The sequence below is a fragment of the Malus sylvestris genome, chromosome 6, assembly GCF_916048215.2.
Source record: "Malus sylvestris chromosome 6, drMalSylv7.2, whole genome shotgun sequence".
Taxonomy (NCBI): Eukaryota; Viridiplantae; Streptophyta; class Magnoliopsida; order Rosales; family Rosaceae; genus Malus; species Malus sylvestris.
This window is the reverse complement of record NC_062265.1, coordinates 2,237,326-2,258,533: the sequence shown is the minus strand read 5'-3', so window position 1 is coordinate 2,258,533 and position 21,208 is coordinate 2,237,326. Positions and strand designations below refer to the sequence as shown.

The 21,208-nt window shown below is 35.2% G+C and overlaps 1 pseudogene; it reads left to right on the top strand.

Annotated features, from left to right (window-relative positions):
• Positions 1-3,682: 3,682 nt before the first annotated feature.
• The window catches only part of LOC126626784 (pectinesterase 2-like), a 28,084-nt pseudogene continuing 10,558 nt past the window's right edge, over positions 3,683-21,208 (top strand).

The window sequence follows — 21,208 nt, the reverse complement described above, 5'->3', positions numbered from 1 at the left end:
TATAGTCCGATATGCGAGTTAATTTTCTCAACTTTAGCAATTTCGGATTTTATACACGCAGGGGCATATATCCCTAACTGATCAAATATTCACTTAGACGGGTATACCACATCTGCCCGGATAGTTCTGCATCCGTAAAGTGAAGGCCGCTTGAGAATCAAGAGGATGTTCTTGTGGTCTAGAACTATTTGAATCAGTACATGTAAGTCCTTTGGAAACTCCATGTAGGTTCATATCACGATCCCAGAGATACTACAACCACGTTTGTAATGCTGCAATCAATCACATGGCGTACGAGAGAAACCTTGTGCCACAAGGCGTCATATTGCACTATTTCATTCATCTCATTCGTCATAGATTGATTCTTTTTAGTTGACCAATCAGTTCTACGTTGATATTAATCAACGAAACGCGGTTCGTTATCGTCGCTTTTCATTTATGTCGGTACCATATAAATGAAACATCATTTATGATAATCTCATTCCAATTCCATATCTCATCCAAACTAGTATACTGGACCAAGAATTTCAGGTCTCGGGAGTAATCCGGATTTAATCTCATGAGATGAAAAGGTCTGAGACAGCGATCGAGGGGCGGATTCATTCGTGCCACGTTCCTCCTCTTTTGGGGAGGTGAATCCTCGAACCGAGTGATCTACCATGCTTCTGGCATAAGATAGATTGATTGGCTAGCCGCCAATGTACGAGGGTCGGCCATAATTGTGGCTTTCCTACTTTCAGGACAAAGGTCCGAAGTACATTTGGTACACATCTTTGCAGGCACATTTGCAGCTGGTATATGTGATCTCGTCACTTTTTCTAGATCAGAGGAAATGTCTGGTTAAACTCTGACGATCTAGATTGGGATCGATATGAGACATAGTGGGGACGTCCACGATAATTCGCGTCGTTCTTTAGGAACGGTGACGTTCTTATCTCCCCCTAACGACGGGAAGACTGTCTCATAAAAGTGACAATCCGTAAAATGAGCAGTAAAGAGATCGCCTGTCAAAGGTTATTTAGTAACGAATATTAGAAGGAGAATCATAACCGACATAGATTTCCATCCTTCCCTGAGGACCCCTTTGTTTTTGTGTACGTAAGGGCGGCGCAAAATGGCACATAGACCGCACAACTAAAGACGCGCAGATGCGATATGTCGGGTTCGTATCTGGTAACCAACTGACACGCGCTTTATAAGGTTGGGTCGTGACGGGCCTCAGGCAGACCAACATGGTTGCTTGCAATATTGCATGGCCCCAAGCAGAGGTCGGGAACTGTGGTACGTATGACCAGTCGACCACGCAATCATTTGAAGGCGTTTAATGAATACTTCTGCTGGGTCGTTCTGGGTATGAACATGGGACTGGATGTTCAACTTTCAAAAAACCCAACCGACATGCAATATCCATCGAGATTTAAATTGTTTGATGTAAATGTCGATGTAAATTCTCCAACTTATCCAATCAAATAAATTTGATCAGATAATCAGGGTGGTGAGCCCTGAGCTTGTTAATCTGAGCTACCAGTGTGGATAATGCAACTTGTGGACAACAACCACACGTGTGACAAACGTGTAGAAGCATCAACCAATACTATAGAATATTTAAATGGTCCGTAGGGTGGTTGAATCTATCCACAAATGTCCCATTTGAATCCTTTGTAAAAAGATGGAGGGTGCTAAGGTATAATACGTGTCCAGGTATGATTTCTTTACTTCTGGTAAAAGGATGCCCAAAACGGCGCATCACGAATCATCCTAGATATCCCAAACGTACATCCATAGCGAAAATTCCTTAGGAATCGCGGGCTTCTGGCCGGCCACATAGTGGACTTGAATGGATGTAATCCATTCGTTAAGCGTTCCATCTTCTCTAGAATATGCATTTAACTATATTCGTAAGAAGTGCAAAATGGTAATATGCCAAGGAATTTTACTCCATTTTTCTACATTGGTTTCAATATGGTAATAATACTCTCGAATATCCTTAAAGCTCAAAAATGCGTTCGTCCGGAACGAAGTGAGTATAAGGCTTCCCTTTATGGTAAAGTTAATACCATTGGACAATATAGGGCAGTGCCATGCCCCACAATCAGGTTGGATAAGCCTGAAAGGTTGTCGGGGGATGATTAGGTATGAAGTTAGCATAGAACCAGACAGCTAACTTCCCCACAAAACATACCTAAGCATGAGTTAATTGTAGTCACATGTGGTAATCTTCGTTAATTAACTCTTTTATTCGAGAATAATGGTGACATCTAAACACTAATCTTAAATCCGAGAACAAAATAAATTATTCACAAAATAAACCAAAAAAAAAAAACAATGGGGTTCGGCCAATAAGCCTTCCATGTCAAATTTCACTCTTCCAAATGTATTAGGTGGAGCAAAATGAGTCTCACAAATGGACTACGAAAATTGTACCTATTCATGGACGTAACAGTTTCAATCATGTTTTGCTTCAGGCAAAAATTCATCTTTGCATGATTTGAAACAGTCCATAACGGATTTGAAGAGTCATGGAGTCCTCAGCAGGGAGGTACTTCCATTGGATATGCTTCAGGCATAATTCTTCGAATAAGGATCATGGCGGATGCTTATTCACGTCTTGTATCCACATAAAGTAGTTTACTATTCGAAACTTCCAAATCAGTGAAATCGAACTTGTTACAGTTCGACAATACGCTGAATGGAGGAAACAAGAATGTGATTGGTGTTTTAGGAAATAAAATTTCCATAAACAACAAATTTAGAACATTCAGGTTCTAAGACATGGTTTGGTTTAAACGGATTTAAGCATGGAGAACTTCGGGTCTCAACATGAGTGTTGCGCATTAAGAAACTTCAGGTTCATATGGCACTTTTCCGAAACTTCGGGTTCGGAAGTATGAATTTTAAGTTCATAATATCTGCAGGCAAACACAAATATATATGCAAGCAAATATGCAACAAGTATGTGCAAAAATATAACTTTAGGTTTACAATTATAATTGAATTAATTTATTTGGACTTCGGGCCAAATTAAAATGTGGGTGAAAAAATATAAAACCCATTGGGCCTAAAATAATTAGGCGAATAAAATTCGGGAGCCCAAAAAAAATAAGTCCACGGGGTCGCTTAATAAAATGGGTGCCGTGTGACCTAGGCCCAAAAGTGGGCTAGGGTCTCGGGTGGGGCTGCAGGCCCACGGGAAAAAAAAAGCTGGGCTGCTTTAGACAGCCAAAACAAAAAAAACTTTTGTTTTTCACAGGGCCGCTGCAGGCGAGCCATAAATTTTTTTTTTCTTTTATTTATTTCTACGGGCCGTGATAATGGGCTGCAATCTAGGAGCCCAGATTGCAAATTTTTCGAACAAAACACCAAAGCCCAAAGGGCTGGTGTTGGACTGAATGCAGCAAAAACCCTAATGGGTTCGGGTCTGAGGCAAAAAAACATCCCAGTCGGAGCTGGGTGTGTGTCGCCGGGGAAGAACACTGGTTTTGATCGACGGCGCCATGTCAGACAACGTTGCCACGGTCAAGGCAAGCATGTGGGTTGACAAAAACTCAAATAGGAACGGAGATTTGAAAAAAAATCTCGACATTCTTAAAAAAATCTCGACTTCGAGTCATCGACGACATGAACCAAAGATTCGAGACAATGGCTGCAAGCCATGTCGTGATCGAGAACAAGGACACCATCGATGGGTGTCGAGTTTGCTGAGTTTTTGAGGCTCGGAGCTTCTGGCTCCGTGGGTTTTCTGGGGAAGAGGAGAGCTGCAGACTCTCGGATTTGGGTATGGAATTGGATGCAGGCTGCAGGCCTGGCTGAGGGACGTTGTGGGCCATCGCAGTTTGCGGGCATGGTGGCTTGGTGCAAAGACACGGGTTCGAACAGAACCCTAGTTCCCAATTCCAATCTTTTTCCAATTCAATTATATTATATGCATGTATAATTCAATGAATCACATATTTACGTTGATGCATATGCAAATAATAGTTTCAATGCATGTACATATGTAAGATTCAATTCATGGCAAATATCAAATTCACATAATTGCAGCAATTTTGGTTATGAGGCATACACAATTTATGTAGAATCTAAAATAAGTTAAACGTAAAGTTGGGTCATGCGTCATGGTGAATGTTCATGCTATCAGGGCTTCAAAAATATCGAGTTAAAAGCCGTTGTTTTAGAAGAACTTGATTGCGTGATGATATGAATGAACTGGTTTGATGCAGAAAAATTATTTCTTCAATTTCGGCTTTCATCTTCAAGCTTGTATCACGTTCAACATAAGAAGAAAAATAAATTGAATCAATAAAAGAATATGAATTCAATAAAATTAAAATTTAATCAATTAAAAATAATTGAAACGTAATACTCCCCTGATTGAAGATGAATAAATTCCCTTTAAATTCTTCTAAGCACAGCGTGAAGAGCGTGCTGATAACGTGTTGTGGCCTATATTTAATAGATAGGTGCGGCAAAGAGAAGAAGAGAGAATGGAGAATAGGTTTGAGGAATTGTGTGTTAATTCCCCAGTCCTTGTGCCTTTATTTATAGTAATTAGGAGGAGAGAAACTTGCTCTCCAAGTAATACAAAGTTTATTAGGAAAGATCTTCTAGATCCCAAAGGATTCCTATTTTATCTCTACTTAGGATTTACACAATCACATATTGATAAGAACATATGTCACAACACAAAACTTAATTTAATGAATAATCACGATTAGATAAGCATAATTTTGATAACCTTTTGTTTTTTTAATTTCTTTTTACTATAGTTATATTTTTTTTCAAGAGCATGTTTAAATGGTCAGAAGTAATTGTTTATTCCCAAGGGCAACAAGTGGTCGTCGACAGTAATTTCTCTATTTTTTAGGGTGGTTAGTTGTTGTCAGATGTGATATGTATTTGAGAGGAACTAGAAGCCGTAAAAAAAACTACGTAATTTTAATAGATTAAGTAGTCACTAATGTAAATATTTTAAATTGAAGATCGACTTTGTTCATTGTATTCTTATAGAGTCGAGGAGTGTATCCATAAAAAATCATCAAAATTGGAGCTAAATTTACCGTTAAATCGTGATCTTTTTATATAACTGTCAAAATTTTGGGTCCCTTTTACCTAATCTCTGAATGTTTTTTTTTTTTTTTTTTTTTTTTTGCGATTTTTTACGCATGCTATCTTGGAGTATATATAGACATGTTTGATGGTTGGATCGTTGAAACTAATTTCGTAGAATGCATATCCCATCAAATTGATAGATTTAACAAATACTTAAGAGCTATTATATACTTCCAATAAGTACAATGTAAGATTTTGTGGTATTCACTAGTGCAATATTTTAAATTGAAGATCGAATTCATTCATTCTATTTTTACAGGGTTGAGGAGTGTAGCTGTTAAAAATCTCCAAAATCAGAGTTAAAATAACTGTTAAATTGTGATCTTTCGTTTATAACCGTTGAATTTTTTTGTTCCATTATCTAATATCTGAATGTTTGTTTTTTGCGATTTTTTATGTATGCAATCTCGGACTATATGCAGACATGTTTGACTGTTGGATCGTTGAAATTAGTTTCATAGAATGCATATCCCATCAAATTGATAGATTTAACAAATACTTCAGAGTTTATTTTATACTTACAATAAGTATAACATAAGATTTTGTGGTATCACTAGTGCAATATTTTAAATTGAAGAACAAATTCATTCATTATATTCTTACAAGTTCGAGGAGTGTAGCTGTAAAAAAATCATCAAAATTGGAGCTAAAATAACTGTTAAATTGTAACTTTTTGTTTATAACCGTCAAATTTTTTTGTTCCGTTACCTAATATCTGAATGTTTGTTTTTTGCGAATTTTTAGGTATTTGATCTCAGAGTGTGTACAACCAAGTTTGACGGTTAGATCGTTGAAAAAAGTTTCATAGAGTGCGTGTCACATCACAAGAATAGATTAAGCAAACACTTAAAAGTTAATGTTATGCTTCCATTAAGTATAAAATAAAATTTTGTGCTATCCACTAGTGTAAATATTTCAAATTGAAGATCGAATTCGTTTCTTATATTCTTATAGGATCGAGGAGTGTAGCTATAAAAAATCATCAAAATCAGAGCTGAAATAACTGTTAAATTGTGATTTTTTGTTTATAACCATCGAAAACTTTTGTTTTGTTACCTAATCTTTGAATGTCTTTCTTTTTGTTTTATTGCAAATTTTTACGCATGCTATCTAGGAATATATACAAACATGTTTGACAATTGGTTCACTGAAACTAGTTTCATATAATGCATTTCTCATCAAATTGATAGATTTAACAAATACTTAAGAGCAATTATATACTTCCAATAAGTACAACATAAGATTCTGTGGTATCCACTAGTGCAATATTTTAAATTGAAAATCGAATTCATTCATTGTATTTTTACAGGGGTCGAGGAGTGTAGCTGTTAAAAGTCATAAAATCGGAGTTAAAATAACCGTTAAATTGTGATTTTTTGTTTATAACCGTTGAATTTTTTTGTTCCATTACCTAATCTCTTAATATTTGTTTTTTGCGATTTTTACGTATGCAATCTCGGATTATATACAAACATGTTTGACAGTTGGATCGTTGAAATTAGTTTCATAGAATGCATATCCCATCAAATTGACTAAAAGAGTTTATTTTACACTTCCAATAAGTACAACATAAAATTTTGTGGTATCTCTAGTGCAATATTTTAAATTGAAGATCGAATTCATTCACTGTATTCTTACAAAGTCGAGAAGTGTAGCTGTAAAAAATCATCAAAATCAAAGCTAAAATAATCATTAAATTGTGATTTTTCGTTTATAACTGTCGAAATTTTTTGTCCCGTTACCTAATATTTGAATGTTTGTTTTTTGTGATTATTTACGTATTCGATCTCAGAGTGTGCACAAACAAGTTGATAGTTGGATCGTTGAAAAAAGATTCATAGAGTGTGTAGCGTCAAAAGGGTAGATTACATAAACAGTTAGAGTTAATGTTACAATTCCATTAAGTATAAAATAAAATTTTGTGCTATCCACTAGTGTAAATATTTCAAATTGAAGATAAAATTCGTTCATTACATTCTTATAGGTTGAGGAGTGTAACTGTAAAAAATCATCAATCAGAGCTAAAATAACCGTTAAATTGTGATTTTTCGCTTATAACCGTCAAAAACTTTTGTTTCGTTATCTCTGAATGTCTTTTTTTTTCTTTTTTTTTTTTTTGCAATTTTTTTACGTATGCTATCTAGGAGTATATACAAACATGTTTGACAGTTGGATCTCTGAAACTAGTTTCGTAGAATGCATATCCCATCAAATTGATAGATTTAACAAATACTTAAAAGTTTATTTTATACTTCTAATAAGTACAACATAATATTTTGTGGTATCCACTAGTGCAATATTTTAAATTGAAGATCGATTTCATTCATTGTATTCTTACAGGGCCGAGGAAGGTAGCTGTAAAAAATCATTAAAATTAGAGCTAAAATAATTGTTAAAATGTGATTTTTTTTATAACTGTCAATTTTTTTTATCAGGTTTCCTAATCTCTGAATGTTTGTTTGTTGGGATTTATTACGTATGTGATCTCAGAGTGTTTACAAATAAGTTTGACAGTTGGATCGTTGAAATAGGTTTCATAGAATGTGTATCGTGTAAAAACAGTAGATTAAACAAGCACTTAGAGTTAATGTTATACTTCCATTAAGTATAAACTAAGATTTTGTGGTATCCACTAGTGTAAATATTTTAAATTGAAGATCGAATTCATTCATTGCATTCTTATAGGGTCGTGGAGTGTAGCTGTAAAAAATCATCAAAATATGAGCTAAAATAACTATTAAATCGTGATTTTTCATTTATAATCGTCAAAATTTTTTGTTCCGCTACCTAATCTCTGATTTTTTTTTTTTTTTTTGCGATTTTGATGTATGCGATCTTGTAGTATAGACAAACAAGTTTGACTGTCAGATCGTTGAAACTAGTTTCGTAGAATGCATATCTCTGTTAAATTTGTGCCCACATTTTGAAGTGGGAAAAGTAATTTGTGCTAAATTTTTATGTATGTTTTTGAAGTATTGATTAGATAATATTTAGTTTGTGTGATGACATTTTCATTGTACAATTATCTTTTTGTTTCTTTAAAGTATATTTTACATGGGTTATTATCTATTATCTATTAAACCAAACAATTATTTATTTATTTTTTAAAAACGTATTATATTTAATATGTATTATATTAAACCAAACAATTATTATTTTATTTTTTAAATTGTGACAAAATTTTGGGAGGGAATTTTGGGCGGGATATTTCTCGCCATTCTTTACACAGGAAAGAGTGATGCTGGTTTTATCCGACAGCAAGAGGAAAGTGTATCGGATAATTTTTTTGTATTCTTTACACGAAAAAGATTGTTGTCGGTTTTAACCGACAATACTAGTAATTCTACATAATAAAACCCTTTTCCCTCTTCCTTGTGTCGCTGCCTTTCCCCAATTTCTTCTCTTTCATGTTGCATTCCTTCCCCCTTTCCTCAATTTCTTCTCTTTCATGTTGCATTCCTTCCCCCTTTCCTTCTCCTCTCATTCTTCTTTCCTTCTCCCTCTCTTCTCCCATTCTCCTTCTTGTTTCAATCACCATGGATGCACAATTCGAGGAGCAACATTTCGAAACCAGTACATTTTAAATTTTTTGTATTACGTTCAGTTTGTGTTTTAAATTTTGATTATGTTATTAAATTGAGTTTGTAGTTTGAATCTTGACTTGAGATACATTATGAAATATTATGCATAAATTGAAAATTGGTCTTTGTTTAGAGCTTTTATGTAGGTTTTGTTTTTCTAAATATGAATCACAAATGTTTTTTTTTTTTGTTATTGACAAGGAGCAATGCCTCAACAGAGAACTCGGAGCTGTGGAATCCCAAAATGGATAGGAAGACAAAAATGTTTATTTGATTCCACCGGAAAATGCATAAATTCGAATAGTGGCCATTTTTCGAAGTTTATTGCTTTTGAGGCCAACGATCCTCAAAATATTCCTTTGAGGAAGGATTGGTGCTTGATTAAGGAAGATGAAAAGGAAGTTGAATGTAGGTATATTTTTTTTCTTTTTCTTACAAATTGTATAATTAGTAAAAGATTATAAACATAATTAACGAACTTTTATATATGAATATATATTATGGCGGATAATTTTGTATATTGTGCAATGGTGGATTTAGAGTTAATTTGTTATGGCGGATAATTATGTATATTGTGTAATGGTGGATTTAGTGTTAATTTGTTATGGCTGATAATTATTAGTGTTTTCTATTATTATTAATATTATTTTAGTTATTAATTAATTAATTAATTATTAATTTATATGCATATGGTGTATACTTTTTTTTAATTTATTAATTGTGTTTCTGTCGGTTAGGGGCCACAAAAAATTGATTTATCTTATGCAAAATAATTGTTATTTTATTTAATGGTGTCTGTTATGAGTGACACAATATTTGTTTATTTTATTTATTCAAAATTGAAATATGTTTTTTTATATATTTTTTATTAATGATTGGTGTTGTCGGTTAGGGGTGACACAAACCATGCTTTATTCGACAGTCTATCTCAGTATTTAATGTCACCTGTATCCAACGGGAGTTTCAATGTCGCTTGTATCCGATGCTAAAGTTTTTTTATCCGACACTATTGTCCATTTTTTATTTTAAAGCACTTTGCATTTTCTTGATGGTTTAAGGGAACTAGCCGACAACAAAAGCCTTTTCGTGCTGCAAGCAATGCTGTCAGTTCTTTTATCCACCATTACATGAATTTCTATCGGATTTTTGCTAATATCCGACATAAATGGTCTTTTCTTGTCGTTTTTTAAAATGACACTACTAGGTAGTTTTGTAGTAGTGTCGGAGAATGCAAGTGTGAAAGCCAACTAGTTTTCTCATCAATTGGTAAGTTTTTTTACCATTTTATTCTTAATTCTTGATCATGTTTATTTGTTTATTGTTTAAATTTTAAGAATTCGTACTTGAAATTTTAATTTTTAATTATAATATTATTTTCCTGATAGATTTGTTAGATAGATAATTTGTCATATACAATTGCATTATTGTTGTCCAATTTGTTAGGTCCAACCGTCTGTCCAATGAAGAGGTTAAGAAATATCGATTCATTCTTTAGAAAAAGAGATAATGATGGTAAATTAGAGTGTGATACACTTTCTGCATTTAATGATAATGCACCAGTCACTAGAACAATTTGGGTCTTTTACGACTTGAAATATATGGCGTACAGTACTGGCATACCTTAAATGATATTATTAAAGTTCATGTTGTAATACTTGCACATAATCTAGCATTCACGGCATCACTTTTGTGCAAGTCGTTAAATAAAAATATTTACAGCGTAACCGTTGTTTGTCGTATTTGACAATTTATACGACACATTTTTCTTCTCTTTAAAGTAGGGGTGGGCACTTGGAACCGAAAACCAAAACCAAAACCGAAACACGAATCGAATCAAACCGCACCAAACGGTTTGGTTTTGCGATTTTGAAACGGTTTCGGTTTCAAAACCGAACCGCGACACACAAAACGGTTTGGTTTCGGTTTTGGGTTTTCAAAACCGCACCGAAACCGAAACCGCACCATATAATAAATAAATGTTATATAACTTATATTTTCAACTTTTCAACTAGGTTATAACTTATAGGTTTGGTGCTGTTTTTTTATGCAGTTTTGCTGCATTATTTTTTGGTGCAATTTTGTGCAGTTTTGGTGCAGTTTTGTGCGGTTTTAGTGCTGTTTTTTATGCAGTTTTGCTGCATTTTTTTTGTGCAGTTTTGGTGCGTTTTGATGCTGTTTTGGTGCTGTTTTTTATGCAGTTTTGCTGCATTTTTTTTTTTTGCAGTTTTGACTCTTTTTTGCTGCAATTTTACTGCATATTTATTAATTAATATATGAGGAAAATAAGACCGTCTTATGCATAAATAGGTGTATATTTTAAATTGTACATTTTTTTTTTCAAAAACCAAATCGAAACCGTTTGAAACCGCACCGCACCGAACCAAACGGTTTGGTTTCATTTCGGTTTTGGCTTCAAAACCGCACCGCACCGCAAAATGTTTCGGTTTCGGTTGTGGTTTCACTCAAAACCGCACCAAACCGCACCGCGCCCACCCCTACTTTAAAGGCATTACGTTAGGTCGTAAAGTGAATTTTTTATATATTTGGGTCCCTACCTTTTATGGCACGAATGATACGTCGTAAATAATAGTTTCTAGCTTTGCGCCTAAACTTTCCCACTCTGCACCTAACAAAAAATGCGCGGGAAATTATAGCGCCAGAATGAAATATCAAACAAGTGAAATTCTAGACCATTCCACTTCACTTTCCCTTTTCTTTCTCTCTACCTTTCAGATTGCTCGTTTCTTTCACACCATCGTGACCCAATAGGATACCCATATTTATTTACCCAAATAACAAACTCCTCTCTCCATCGCTTTGTCGCGGTCCATGGCCTCATCTTCGCGTCGCTTACTGTCCACCATCGAAAATTCAAGAACCCAGGAGATTCATACCGCCAGACACACGAGACCGTCGTTTTTCTCCCAATGTTCTAAGGTTTAAGCTTTTTTTTTTCAAATTTTTATTTTATTTTTATACCAATTTGGTTTTGAATTTACATGTACTTTTCTCCAGTAGCCCCTCCACCTGCACATTCGCACTCTGCAGCCTCCAATTTGAGTTTGATTTTTCTAAATCTATATGTATTTGTGCCTGGCTTTATTATTCTGTGATTGGGGATTCTTTAAATTGATTTATTATTACATATGGAGGATTTTTTTAATCAGTTTTCTATTTGCTTTTTATTTTTCAGTATTTTTCTTTTTGTTGTGAATTTGTAGGATGAAATTATTTTTCTGGGATGCTTATGTTTTTCTTGATGTTTAAAGGTAAAATCTTTCTGGCTTGTTGCTTATACAAGTTAAAAAGAAAAGAAGGTTTAGTAATTTTAGGCTTCGTAGATGCTTTGAAATTGAACCATACATAATTGTTTAAGCTACCACTTTATACTCTGCAGTCAATTCCAAGAGCTATCATTTATGTTTTCTGGAGAAGCGATTTTATTGTGTGAGGTTCTCTTTGAATCCAAAGCAGTGAGTGCTTTGTACTTGAGTAGTTTTAAAAATTAGAAAAATATTAATGCTCTCAATTGTAATGTTCATCTTTTAGTTGCTCTGCATTGTAATCTTACACGTCCTGGAGAAGACTTATCTCCTCATGTTGCCTATGTATACCAATACTTGTATCACTCATATGAAAATCAATGAATCGATCGGTTTTTACTAATGATGGAACTTGTGCTTATTGGTTACCTTTGGTTTTTGGGATCACTATCTAATCCATAGTTTGTAATACAATTCAATATTTTTTGTCTTTTTTGTGTTTTTGGGCTTCTACATTTGGATCTTTCTGAATGTTTGGTTAATTCATTTTTTTTATATTAATTTTCAATTACAAGTTGGTACTTGGTTGCTTGACTTCTAACCCTTTTTATAGATTTTCTAGTTTAAAGTTTCAATGTATATTTCATGTATGTTTGTACAAGAGTGAGTCCGGGTATATATGAGAAGAGAGAGGGAAAAGAGATGGGAAGGATGGCTGCAGCAAGCAGCTGACAAGAAAGAAGAAGGCATGTTGCCTACCTAAGACATTACCTCAATCAGTCTCCTCCCTTAAATTACGGGAAAGGTGATTTACATACCCTTACTCTAAAGATTACAATGAGTCTTACCCTAGAGATTTACCCTAGGGGTCACCTTGGTAGTAGACTCCATATGCAGCATCAGTCATATGCAGTATCACAACACTTTTATTAGCTCATGTGAGGAATTTAGTATTTTGGGTTTAGGAATGGTCTCTTCGTGTACGATTAGGTCCACTAATATGGAAAAAATGGTCCAAGGATCCAAATAGCCTGGGTAGCAAATAACTTTTGTGAATCCATTTATGTCCATTGCAGGTCGATCATGCTATTTGTTAGATCACCACCTATATTTCCAAGTGCAGTGACAAATATATACAGGTTAAGTGATTTAATAACTTAAATAAGTGTTAATATCCCACCTTTAAGTGTATTGTAGGAAATGTATCAGCACTTTTTTTTTCTTGTTATAATGTTTTTTTTGTAAGTTATAAACTTATAAATGCATTTGAACAACATTTGGGTTACCTAATATTTTTTTATTGAGTGAAACAATTTTTGATAGGTATGCTGGAATGGATTCCTTCCCAAATCTAGAGCTGTAAGTAATGGCGCCCAATGAATTATCAAATCTAAGGCACCAAGTATTTTTAAAAATTTAGATTAATATTAATCTAGACTATTCCAATTCAGTTTCCTCTAAAAGAGTTTTAATTATGGTGTTGGGGATTTGTTAATTTTGCTCTCTGTCTGTATGATTTGATTAGGATTGCAGAGTGACTTGGGTTTCTTTGTATGCATGTCCCGGACCTCAAGATCAAATCGGGTACTCAGCAAGGTTCTACTTTTGCAAAGGAGATTGAGATGTAATAGACTTACATTGATACTGCAATCCAAATAATTTGTTTTGAAAATCCAAATAATCTATGAGTATGTTGTTGTAGTAGTAGTACTAGTAGTAGAATAACACTGGGCATAGCCTAGTACTCTGTGAGTCTGTTGTAGTAGTAGTGTAGTACTTTGTTTAGTTTGTACTATTGGATAAAAATGATAATTTGATTAAGTTCCTTTGGTATGATTTATATTCACTTATTTATTCTATTTCTTTTTACTATTTTTCAGGTAGCATTCAAGTCTTTGGTGAATTTTTAAACGAAGAGGTTGCAAATGCAGCAGTAATGAGTGGAAAAGTTTATACTTAATTTTAGGATAAAAGACTGTTTGCTACCCTCATGTTTTGTGATTTTCAACATTTAGTACATCAAATTTTTTTCGTCTCAGATTCATACCTAAAGTGTAAATTTTGGGACAGTCTCATACATCCGTTAGTCAAATTGTTAAATCTGCCGTTAATTGTGACATGACACTCATGTGGACAATGACTGGGCGTCATGTGTCATCCACGTTTTTTTTCCCCTTATTTCTTCTTCCTTCTTCTTCTTCCTTCTTCTTCTTCTTCTTCCTTCTTCTTCTTTTTCTTGTTCTTCTTCCTCCAACTGCAACTTTTTTTTTCCTTCCTTCTTCTTCTTCCTTCCTCCTTCCTTCCCCTTCTTCCTTCTTCTTCCTTCTTCTTCTTCTTCTTCCGATTTGGGGAAGTTTTTTTTTTCCTTCTTCTTCCTCCTTCTTCATTCTCCTTCCTCCTTCTTCCTTCCTCTTCTTCTTCTTCTTCTTCCTCCGAATCTGCCCAAATTCAGTTTTTTTTTTCCTTCTTCCTCCTTCTTCCTCCTCCTTCTTCTTCTTCTTCCTCTGACTGCAACTTTTTTTTTTCTTCCTCCTTCTTCTCCTTCTTCCTTCCTCCTTCTTCCTTCTTCTTCCTCTCCTCTCCTTCTTCCTTCCTCTTTCTTCTTTCCCCTTCTTCCTTCTTCTTCTTCTTATTCCTCCGAATTTGGGGAAGATGAAGGATTTTTTTTTTTTTTTGAGGAAGATGAAGAAGAAGGAGAAGAAGGGGAAGAAGGAGGAAGAATGAAAAAAGAAAGTTGAAGAAGAAAGAGGAAGAAGAAGAGGAAGAAGAAGAAAGAAGAAAAAAAAAACTGAATCTGGGCAGATTCAGAGGAAGAAGAAGAAGAAGAGGAAGGAAGAAGGGGGAAGAAGAAGAAAAAAAAAAGAAAAAGAAAAAGAAAAACTTCCCCATATTTGGAGGAAGAAGAAGAAGAAGGAGAAGGAGAAGGAAGAAGAAGGAAGAAGGAGAAGAAGGGGAAGGAAGAAGGAGGAAGGAAGAATGAGAAGAATGGGAAAAAGGAAGAAGAAGAAAAAAAAGTTGCAGTCGGAGGAAGAATAAGAACAAGAAGGAAGAAGGAGGAAGAAGAAGAAGAAAGAAGAAAAAAAAAGAAAAAAAAAACTAAATCTGGGTAGATTCGGAGGAAGAAGAAGAAGAAGAGGAAGGAAGAAAAAGGAAGAAGGGGAAGAAGGGGAAGGAAGAAAGAGGAAGGAAGAAGAAGAAGGAGGAAGAAAAACAAAAAAACGTGGCGCCCAGTCATTGTCCACATGGGCGCCACGTCATAATTAACGGCAGATTTAACAGTTTGACTAACGGATGTATGAGACTGTCCCAAAATTTACACTTCAAGTATGAATCTGAGATGAAAAAAACTTGATGTACTAAATGTTGAAAACCACGAAACATGAGGGTAGTAAATAGTCTTTTACCCTTAATTTTATTATTAAAGTCTTTATCAATTTCTAAGTTAACATTTTGTTTTGACTAGCTCTTAACTTACGAACCGAATCCATCTCCTTTGACTAGCTAGAGTATCTTGGTTGGGCACTTTATCCGTTCCCAAGGCCTACTTTCCAAAGGCAAAGTTGAGATAGGTTGGGAACTCTCTCTTTCTCTCATTTTGTTTTAATTCCCAAGAAAGTTGATTGGATTGAAGAAAATAGAACAAAAAGAAGTGAAAAAAATTGAAATTTGTTGGTGCTTCTGTTGATGTTGAATTTGTAATATATTAAGACCCAAAAACTAGATAAATGGCTAACTTTGATGTAAATTGATAACAGCAAGCCACTAGGTCATAAACAGTGAGTCTTACCTTAGAGTTTTTGGGGATATCATAATTGATAACCATATCCACTGATCGAATATCTAATCTTCTACTTGTCGTATCAATTCTTCATGCGTGAAATGTTAGAGACTCATTAATTTATCTACTCGCAAGTATATGATTTTTATGCAGGTTATAGGAAATAGTAAAACTGTAAAGGCATAATTTGTGTATATTTTGGTCATTTGATACATGTATGAGTGTAAAACAATAAAACTGTGAAGGCATAATTTGGGATTTAGGTTTGTATGACAATGATTAGGTTTTCTTTCAGTGTCACTTTTCATACTTGAGATTAAATGTGTATTTCTACATATAGCAGTACAATAGATTTTCTTTTGCTCCATGTGCTTATGTCATGCATATAAAGATATTAATTGGTGTGGTTCAAGCATTATGAGCAGTATTTCACTCTCAAAGGACTTTGTTTGGAGGTGTTCAAGAAAAAGTGAAGTCTTTCAAGTGACAAATTTCTTTTTTATTAGAGGCCTATTTTGTAACATCCCACATCGCCCAGGGGAGTGGATCATGTAAGCCCTATATGTATATTCTCATCTCTACCTAGCATGAGGCCTTTTGGGAACTTACTAACTTCGAGTTTTGTCGGAACTTCGAAGTTAAGCGAGTTCACGCAAGAGCAATCCCATGATGGGTGATCCACTAGGAAGTTCTCGTGTGAGTTCCCAGAAACAAAACCGTGAGGGCATGGTCGAGGTCCAAAGCGGACAATATAGTGCTACAGTGGAGTCGAGCCTGAGATGTGGTGGGGGCTCGGGCCGGGATGTGACAATTTGGTATCAGAGCCAATCCTTGGACGGAAGTGTGCCGACGAGGACGTCCGGCCCCTAAGGGGGGATGGATTGTAACATCCCACATCGCCCAGGGGAGTGGATCTTGTAAGCCTTATATGTATATTCCCATCTTTACCTAGCACGAGGCCTTTTGGGAGCTCACTGGCTTTAGGTTCCGTCGAAACTCTGAAGTTAAGCAAATTTACACGAGAGAAATCCCATGATGGGTGACCCACTGGGAAGTTCTTGTGTGAGTTCCCAGAAACAAAACCATAAGGACGTGGTCGGGGCCCAACGTAGACAAGATCGTGCTACGATGGAGTCGAGCCAGGGATGTGGTGGGGGCCCGGGCCGAGATGTGACATATTTGGTATTTCATGTGTAGTTTGATATTGACCTTAGCTATGTTCAACTTGTAATACATTTTGACAATATGATTATTTATGAAATTATTGTATTATAGTAAATATGTAATTTTGTCGATTCTTTTATATATAAAAAATTAAATAAATATAAATTACTGTATGCAAAATCAGCAGTAATTGTTGATGCTAATCTTCGTTTACGATGTACAATGTATGCCGTAATTGCGTTCACAGTATTACGACACTCAACAAACATCTTATCAAATATAAATGACGGCAAACAGGTATGCCGTAATTGTTTTCGCAGTATTACGATACTTCATTAACGTCGTATCTAATACCAATTAAGGCACGCAAGGCATGCCTTAAAGAGCATTTACGACACTTCATTCACATTGTATCTAATAACTACTTGCACGCCTTAAAGAGCATTTACGGCGTGTTTTGCGTAAATTATTCACGGCTACTAGAGAACATCGTATTTGACAAAACATCTTTTACGACAGGGACTTTTACTGCTTGGGGGCTCAAGCCATGAATAACCGTTTACGGCGCCCTTTGTGCGCCGCAAAAGACCAGTTTTGTTGTAGTGAGTGTCAATTGAGCAGCTTCATGACCCTCATCAGACATGTATTATAATTGACCATGTAGAAAAAAGTTTTTGATGATGCTTCTTTGGAACGAGACCTGGGAAACAGATTCAAATACATGAGTACCCTGTTAATCAGTAGGTAAGGTTCGACATGCTTATATCAAAGTTGGGCCTTACCGACCAAATTTTTTTTAGTATCCTAGCTCTCACTTTGGGTCACAATATTGTCGATTTCAGTATTCTTGGTTTTCACAATTTCCATCGTTAGAATATTCTCCTTCCACATATAGAGTGTATTGCTTCACATGCTTCTTTTTAGGATTGGTCCAGCATGTCATCCAGCACTAGCTATTGATGGTTTTAACAATTGGAAAAGAATTAACGACAAAAATAATTGTATATTTCTTTCTCATATTGGAGGTCCATCTTTGTTACATAATAATTGTGTTTTGCGTGTAGAGGAATTGATGAACTCATCTCAACATGTTGACAAAATTATTATTGAGTGTGTTCGATGGCTTGCATTTCAAGCATGTCCTTTTAGGGGACGTGATGGATCCTTAGGTTCGAACTACATTGACATTAATGAATAAAACCCTAACCATTAAAGTATAAACACATTTATAAAAAAACATATTTATTTATTTATTTTATATCAATGGAAACAGGTAATAGTCTGATTGGAGCCTCCACATGAAGTATGAGTTCAATTTAATCAGTTGCAAATTTTTGATGGTACAAACATTGCTGAGAGAGCACTGAATTCCTAAAAGAGAACAAGGGATATATAAACTGGACATGTCCCTTGCAAATTTTTAGCAAACCTCTGAATTCTTATCGATTATTTAGCAAAAATTGTGGAGAGAGAACCACATAAACTGAACATGGCCCTGCAATCTGCGGAGGGCACTGGCCGACCCCCTCTCTCTCGATAATTCCCCGACCGTCTGATGGCCTTTTGACATATTACTTCTTGCCACCTGCACCTTATCTTCTACCTGCACCTTAGATCTCCTCGTATATGTACAGGTGGTTTTATTACTCATATATCTTATTTTCCACTTGGTAGTTAAATAGTCAACCAAACCTTAGTCCAATGGATGAAATTTTTCATTTGCAAACACAAAACAAGCCATTACTAATAAGTAAATATGTCGAAAATATGTGTTTCTTTTCCCTTGAGAATGTTTTGTGCATATTTCTATGTCACATGATTTGTTATACGAATCTTTTACTCATTTTGTTCACAACGTCACGTTTAGATAAGCATTGAAAATATATATTAGCAAAGTTTGCTACTGCATGATGTTGAGTCCCACATCGGCTATTGTTTGTACCCGATTTTACATCATTGATCCTAGCAATCGAGACCGTTGAATAAACAAAGTTTTAGATTGTCACATGAGTAAAATATCAAACTGACTTCCAATTATTGTTATGATTATCATAATCATAATAATTATCTTGATATTTTATTTATCTAGAGAAGGTGTTCAAATGCAATCACATTTGAGATGCCGAGGTCACCTAACTAGGCCTAAGATCATGCATGCCAACTTGCTGTTATTCATTATTTGTTATTATCTTTTGGATAAAGGATTGAAATGGGTGGTCACCAGGTGGAGCAAAATTTGGATGAAAATTATGCATGCCAGTTCTCTTTTAGTTGATTAATGGGATGTGATAAGACTTTTAAGAGTTAGCATTGTAATTAAATTGCAAGTGCTTGCGGCATACATGATTTACATACACGTGGAGGATTTGGCCGCCAAGCAGCACGGAGGATTTGAAATTAACGAGAGTTCTGCTGCACATGGTTTGCATCAGGCATTTCAAATATGCTACCTGACTAAAGGTTGGGTTGGTATTGCTGTGCTTTGAAAAAAAACTGTTTCTGCTGTATTGTGAGAATAAGCTCATTTTTGCTTCTTCACGTTTTCAGTTTTTTTTTTCACCAAAAACTAAGAAAATAAGCTGTTTTTAAGTGTTTACCAAACACTTTTTTGAGCTCAGCTGTTTTTTTATACCCACTTTTTATAAAGCACTTCAGTACCAAACCAGTACTAACACCAATTCAGGTTGTGATAATTATTAGCAAAGGATTGGTTTATCAAGAGCAAAATATGGTGGTGATGTTGTATGTTAGCGCGTGGAGGTTGTTTGATTTTCAGTTGGACTCTACGAAATTATTAGGCTGTGTCAAGCAGAAAATATGAATGCTATAAATACAAGATGCTCTACATCAGAGAAAGCTCTCTTCAAATCAAGACACAAATTGCCCTGCGCAAAGCTTCTCAACAACCTTGAGATTTTTTCCTCTCCCCTTTTCTTCTCGCCAAGACATCTTTGGTTTAGATAGACAACACTGTGAAGGCAACCAGCGACATTTTTAGTTTGGATAGACAACACTGGAGCCATAAAATCAACCGACTGAGGAACACCTTCAGTTTAGATAAACAGCACTGCTTCGAGACTAACTGGTTATTTATCCAAATTTCGGTCAACAAGGATTTTCGAGTCCTTGAAAAAAAAAAACAGCAACACAGATTGAAGAAAAAAAAAACAGCAGCTGCACAAATTGAACACAGATCACACAGCAGCTGCAGAGATATATTTAGCAACTAATGTATTTAGCAAATATATGACAGAACCACAGAATTTGTGCACAACTTGCAACCCTAGTGATCCAATGACAGCACATTTATGAAATTCGAATTACTTTATCTAGTGTTCATATCCATTTGCCCCTGAAAAGTTAAAAGAAATGAGTGAATACCTTGAACTAACAATCTGACCTTGACCCCCAAAGCTACCCTTTTCTTCCAATTATCTTCAAGCGAACTCAACAATCAACATGTGAAAAGACTAGAAATAATAAATTTCGACACCAATTCGTTTTACTCTACTAAATAATCAATAAGACATGCTGGTCATACAATATGCATGATTTAATTGAGAAGAAAGAACAAAGTTTATGGGTCTATCAACGCGTATGACAACAAATCTATAGGAGCATTAGATATCGTGGTTTCCTTGTGGCATATCCAACAACTGTCTAGTTTTTCTAAAGAACCCAGATTTCAACCTCACACAACCTATCCCCACTCAGATTGACTCAATTCACCATAGAGAATGTGGTGGTCGAATTTTTCTCTTTCAATGACAAAAGTAAACCACCAAAGAAAGTCACTCTATCTTGAATTTCAAGGAAACCCCTAATCTTAATTATTCGAGAAAAACCCCAAAAGATAATTTTACAATCCCCAATACCATAGACCGACGATTTTACCACTCAATCGAGTATCAATTAAGGCAATTCATCAAACAGGTTGTGTGCATAAGAAAGGAGGTGATCTTAACTTGGACCAGGAACAGTACTGGATAAAGCCAGAGGAGGCAGAAGGCTCGCGAACCTAAGAGGGGGCGATGAACTGTTTGCCGACACAAATGACGCATATGAACTCCTTCGGTAGCTATCTGCTGAAACTTTATATAGTTTTGGCAGATACCTGTTGAAATGGTGCATAATTTTGGTAGGCTTATTTTTAGCAATATTGCTTCGTACTCTTGATCAAGTCTGACTCTATTTTCTATAGGTTAGTGGGGATGCAAGTTTTTGTTCACCGAAACCCTAAACTTCAAGACATGACATTTTATAATTTGCAATCTCATACAAGTTGTTTTCTCATAGTATGTCTAATCACTTGT